The sequence below is a fragment of the Megalops cyprinoides genome, chromosome 1, assembly GCF_013368585.1.
Source record: "Megalops cyprinoides isolate fMegCyp1 chromosome 1, fMegCyp1.pri, whole genome shotgun sequence".
Taxonomy (NCBI): domain Eukaryota; kingdom Metazoa; phylum Chordata; class Actinopteri; order Elopiformes; family Megalopidae; genus Megalops; species Megalops cyprinoides.
Window position 1 is genome coordinate 45865708 of NC_050583.1, and position 6859 is coordinate 45872566.

The window sequence follows — 6859 nt, forward strand, 5'->3', positions numbered from 1 at the left end:
CATTATAGTAATGAATTATTATTATTATGGTGTCAAGTCCCTCCTCCCACCCCAAAGGGAGAGAGAGAGAGACAGGGTTCACAGTGACACTGGCCACAGACCACACAGAGAGCACCGCACAGACCACGCTGACCCCCCCTCTGTAAAGACAGGGGCCATTTCAAACTGAAAAACATCCCGAGTGCTGGCCATAGAGTGCTCAGTGGCTTCTGGCCTACCGCAGGCCTGCACCATTGCCATGGAGACCGGGGAAACACTTTAAAGCCAGGCGACAGAGTGGCGGTACAGCGGGTGCACCCCGGGGGGCCAGGGGACAGGAGACAGAAGGTGATGTCACATGGAGCAAGGGAGAATCACTGGTGTTTCACAAATGCTCCCCAAATCAAACACATGAACACTCTAACCCGCCCCCCAATCCTTCTCTAACCCTGCCTGGCCAAATCCAATCCGTTACACTGAGAAAGTCCAGCTTTGGAATTTTGTGGTTGTGCTTTATTTTACACACTCTGGGGGGCTGTGCTGTGTTGCCACCTTTTTACCGTTATTACTGCTTTATCCTTAGCTGTAAAGTAAATGTGTAACCCTTTTACTGTACAACACCTGCCTTCCAGAGAAGAGAACACTGATCACATCCCAATTTCAGCCGTACTGCTTCCATTACTCCAGCATATTCAGCTCAGGAAGAGAAGGTTTGAATGGCTCCACCCATCAAAAGAAACAACTGCGTCTGGGGCGGGAGTCTCAAAATCAAATTCAACTTAACAATTCAATTCCTCATCTACAGCAGAAACAAGCAGAAACTACAGCGAACCATGCTGAAATTCCCTCTCTGGGCACCCTTTCAGACATGACACTTTACACAGTCACGTTAAAGAGCCATTTTAGAAACTACACCTTCCAGCAGAAGGAAAAACTCAGTTTAGCTAATGTGCTAAACCAGAGCTACCTTATGTTCCGTTACCCTTGTTGCCTTCCGTACGTTAAACCAGCCCAACTCAGGCTTCCGACAGCTTTCCCTGCGATGAGATGTGAGCGGGAAGCCAAGACAGCCAATGACCAAATAAGAAAATTAGAAAAGGAAAGAAAACAGATCCTCGTCTATGTATGTGTGTATGTGTGTGTGTATATGTGTGTGTGTGTTGGGGGCAGGGAGGGTTGGAGACAGACACGTAACCCCTGCAGCCGGATGAGAAAGCGTGTTGTGAAGCGTGTCCTCCCGGCCCCAAGCTCCCACTCGGCAAAAACAGGCACTCGGCATGAGCCGCCCTCTCCCGTGGCACATTCTCACAGCCAGAGGTCAGAGGTCGCATCTTCAAGGGCCCGACTTGTGAATTAAATTAAGAGCATGCTGACAGTTGATACTGCATGCATCCCACTAGACAAATATTTCCCGTCCAGAGCAACTGGCTTCAATCTTAGCGCCCATTGCCGCTCCCACGCTAAAACAGCACTGACCCCACCACTGGGACAAGACGTGTTACAGGAAAAAAAAGACTCAAGAGACCAAGCTGAATTAAAAAGCTTTTTATGCAAATGATTGATGTTGTGCGTTTTCTTTTTTCCCCAAAAAATTGCAAAAGCCTTTTAACTTTCAACAGTCTGTAGCTCAAACAGCTTAACCAAAACATGTGACTTCACAGAGTTGTGAATTCCTGCAAAAGATTTATGTACATTTGATCAAAAGCAAAGAGGAGGATCCCCAACATTTTCCCATATTTAGTACCAGACACTCCTTATGGAACAACAGACAAGAAGACAGACATTTCCTCCCAGACTGCCAGTATTGCTCATGTTCAAAGTGCTGTATCCACTTATCTGCTTTAGTTTAGTCTCCACATTTAACAAAAGGAGATTACCTGTGGAGTCTGTCACAGGTCTGGTCCCATGCCAAAAGATAGCATCTAGCCCATCTCTGCATGTGTGTTAGCTCTGCTCCTGTGATTGGTCTGTGCTGCCACTTCTGACTGGTGCCTTTCCAGGTGTTGCACAGAGTCTAGTCAGGCCGATTATCTGAGGAGGATTTATGAGCTTACTGTGGAGATGGCACACTGAACCGTAAAGAGTTTTCAATGATGGTCTTTGATGGTCGTCTCTGTGTTTGCATATTTACCCAAACCCACTGGAGACAACCCTGTGAAGCTTCATCATTCTGCACAATGCTAACACCACACTGGCATTGACCTTTGGTATCCTTTCCAGTTAAAAAAAAACCTTGATACCATGTTTGGTTGGGTGGGTTTGGTAGTTTAATTAGGAATTTAGGATAGTACACTTTTAATACATAATTACAAGCCACCAATTTAAATGGTTGTATTTGCATATGGGCTTTATTATTTTTGATGAAGACTTAATGTTATAATACATGTGTATATTGTAAATATGTATGCAAATGTATGTAAAACAGGCACAAAATTTCACCATAAACATGTCAGTTGGTAAATACTATATATTTTGCCAAATCAACAAAGCATTGCTTATATTTTCTATTTCAAATATTTATATACTAACATATGCTATTCTAGTACAGAGTTTAACATTTACAGACCTGTGTTATTCTCAGAATATGTTGTTTTCATCTGAAACATCACTGAATATTCTTACACAAGTCAACAGCAAAACAAGGAAATTCTAACCGAGATGATTGTGACTCAGAGTTTCTCACAGCTGAAATGTGACAGAGATTCATTACAGAATCTGAGTTTCTCACAGCTGAACTGCGATTCGTTATGGACTCAGTTTCTCCCGGATGGAGACGCTTTCCGGTGGTCCAGGTTTCTCCAGAGGAGAGGGACCTCAGGGAAGGCCAAGCCTCTATGAATGAGGGCTACAGATGGAATTTAATGAATTTGATAAGACGATATAGATCTCAGGTATTTTTCCAGAGAGAAGCCTAACCTGGGGTAACAGAAGCTGGGCTCCTGTAGCAGGGAGCTGAGGAGAGGGAGGCCTTTGTCCCTGATAATCACCCCAGACCCGGGGCAGTGCTACACAACCCTCTCTCTCACGCAGCTTTCAGATGGACGCGCCTTCAGATCACCTTGCGATAACCATCAGTGAACCACACCGTCCTCTTTATTTGACCACTGAACCGTTTAGCAGCTGAGAGATTTCATTAAGGGTAGGAGAGTCGCCTTCTCTCTCTCCCTTCCTCCCTCCCTCTCTCTCTCATGGTGCATTTGAGAAATGGAAGCATTGATTTCTAGACCCTGAGCAAATGATAACTTAAAGGAAGAGGAGACCCACATCTACCTGAAGAAGACAGCTGTGGGTACAGGAAGAGGAGACCCATGGCTACAGGAAGATGCTCCAGGAGTGGTGGAGTACAGATACAGGTCAAAGGCAGGAGTGGCTTCATGTGCAGTAATATCCCATCCACACCTACCTCATGAACCACCTCAAATTCCCTGTCATCTCTGAACCAATGAACCAAGGACTACAACTGTCCAGTAAAGTAACAAAGAAAGCTACTTGCCATTAAAAATGATACAGTTGAAAGGAATCCACTGCTAACAGGAGATTCTTATTTTAATTTACCATGCTTACTGGCTCTGTACAACGATAAAAAAACAGGTGAATGGCACATACACGCAATCTGCTGGTTCCCCCTGTAGCCTGCAAGCCTCTGCTGGTGCACCCTATGTACATGGTTGTCTGCGGGCATACACACAGTTCACCTAGAGGAGAAAAACCAGACTGAAACACTACCTGAAAAACCTGCTGAAACCATAAGAAAGAGATCAGCGTGCAAACAAAATCTCAGCGCGGCAATTTACTTAATGCTGCCAGAAGCGGAACATCAGAGGGAGAATCTCTCCCACAGTAAACAGGAAAAGGAAGGGAAGCGCGAGTCTCAAGCTGCATCAGCCCACAGTCATTTCACAAAAAAATAACACCTTGGACACACTTCACACACTCTCAGACAGTGATCAAAAACCTGTACTTTCAGAAGCTCGCCGCACACATGCACGCAATGCGAAGTATGCAATTTAAGAGCACACTCCATTTCCCGCGGGCTTGAGTTTTGGGAAGAAATATCACCAGTCTGACCTTGAAAGAGTAAAGATAACTGTGATCATGAGAGCATCTTCCTCTTTGCTTTCATGACATAAAGACATGCTCACAAATTAAGGGCACTCTCCTAACAGGAAAAAGCATGCTCTGTCCTGAACACCTTTTTGAGCACCTTCCAGAAGGCTGACTTTTTTCAAATGTATTCCTTCTGTTTGGGGGGTTTGACCACAGGGTGGTTCAAATTAGTCATCAGCTGCAGCAGTCCCTCAAAGATGCCCATGTGAGGGGTCAAGGCTGGGTCAAGGTGAGGTGTGAGGTCACAGTCATATGGAGGGGAAGATCACAACTCTCATGGCACACTGTTTACCAGCAAACCTCTACCGTATTCTGGGAGACACACATGCAATATACATATGCATGACTTCTTTTCCAGCTACGTACAGACAATTGTATTCTAAATCAACCCAATATGCAAATATGCACAGTGCTATAGCATAAAAAAAAACTAGTTTCATATATGTATATTCCCCAGAACAACTCCTTTTTCACTGAGGCGCATTCGTTTCACTGTTGTTTAGCAACATTCGGCAGGCATCTCGGGGACACCTCAAACACATCGCCCCTTTTGGCAGGGATATGCGGATGTTTGTAAACAGAGCCTGCGGAAATGATGTTAAACTCTGCGACTCGCTGACAACGACTCGCAATTGAAATATCTAAGCAGTAATATTTATAATTATGGTTTCTATAGATAAAGCAGATTTATGAAGGAGTACTAACACACCGCATGAGAATAGCAATGCACGGGTTGTATGTACCAATGTCAGTGTCACATTAACTGTAATTATTTTAATTTATAAGACTTATCTACTTACATGTCAGAAGATAACTACAAGCGCACGGTTTAAGAAAAATCCATTAAAGGCGTGCCGGTGTGGGAGCAATAATGGTTCGCTGCAGACTCAGTTTCTAACGGACTCTGCACCTTGCAAAACAAAACTGAATAAGAATGAACGTCTGCTGCATTCGCTGCTCAACACTGACTGGAGCGTACCCACAGTACTTGAACTACACATTTGTATGATTAATTTTTCGAGATTCGTGATCTTTTATTCCGCCTGAGATGTTTCACACAATATCTCCACTTGTACTCTTGCCAACCAGTAAATCATTAATCGCATAACTGCAGGAGATTAACATTTCATCAAGGATTCTGACAGCGAAGCCTTTTCATCGCCGCCGCACGGTCGCAGGCGATGAATGGATCAATCTGTTTTACCAACAACATTCTCGACTCACAATCCCAGCGCAAAGTTGCATTTGAGTCATTGTTACTAAACCTGCTCGCAGTTCAGCCACCATGTCGACTGCCAGAAGCTAATACCTCAGTATCAAAGTTCCCTAAAATTCATGAGTTTAATATGTCATTTCCATCTATCAGGAATTACACTATCCGTGTTAAATATTTAAATTTCGGAAATAACGTACAAAACTGAAAGTGCCCTCAAATAGGCTGTAGCCTACAGCGACGTTACAGGAATGAAAAATTAGTAGCCTATAGCCTCCCGTTTTCACATTCCTATGGTAAGCATTTATGTGCCACATCTCCTTAGGAGACTGGAAAATGTTTTGTTTTGCGGTTTCAATATTTAACAGAAACTCCGAAACTACCTGAGCAATCTGCGATCACTGCCCCATCACTTTTGGCGTCGGTTACTGGGTAACTTGAAAACAATCTTCCAATCAGTGTGCAACACTCAGATCGGTGTAATGAAACATTTGCCACCTGACCGTGATCACCGGAGATGTGTTCCGCTACCCACCGTGCGCGTTCTTTCCTGGGCGTTCAGACCGGAGACACCAGCAGCAGGGACCGGGGCGCAGTGCTCTCTCTTGCGCCTCCCAGAGCCTCACAGGTTTGCGGCGTGAAACTCCTCTCGCCTTTCACTTCCGCACGGAACGGGCGTGACCGTGTGCGCGCTCCGGTTTTGTTCCTCTCCTCGTTCAGGATCGGCCCATCGGAGGGGGACCAGCCCTCGCTGTTATGTCCCGGGTTTTACGCTCAAGTGTTTTGCATCAAGTGTGACAGCGAGTACACCGCACGCTGGTTACTGTGGGTACGCTCCGAGTAATCATAGAGAAACTGCCCTTGAACTGCTTCGCCTCAACACAATGCCACTCCTTATTCATACTCGTAGTTTATATTAACACGGAGTGATCAACAGTAACAGTGTAACAGGTGACTGGAAATCAACTGTAAACAGTTTCCAATAGTTATATTACCTTAATTATTATTTTATTAATATTATATTATTAATAATTATTACTACTTAATTTCTTGAACAAATGAAAGCAGCGATATGGGCTGGTCTCCTCCACTCAATTTCAACTGATGAAAATCCACTCCATACGAGGTGCAAATCCTCCTGGTGTTGGTACCTGAGAGATGTAGAAAATGGTGAAAATCCAGGTAGTCACAAAGAACATTCAGGGACCTTTTTTATCTCGTGAGGTTGGCAAAAAACTTTTGCCCATCTACCACAGAATGTCAAGTGATAGCCTGTTGCAGAAAATGCAACATGGGGGCACCCAAAATGCAAATGAATGTCTGAATTCAGTTATATGGTCTAGATCCGTGTTTCCCAACCCTGCTCCTGGAGGCACACTGTCCTGCATATCTTCTATGTATCCTTGCTGCTTGACAAAATCAGTTGTGCTCAGCTAATCAAAAGTGCCACTGATAAGTTCAGTCAGGTAGGTAGAGCAGGGATAGATAGAAGATATGCAGGACGGTGTGCCTTCAGGAGCAGGGTTGGGAAACGCTGGTCTAGATGTCCAAAAACTGAGT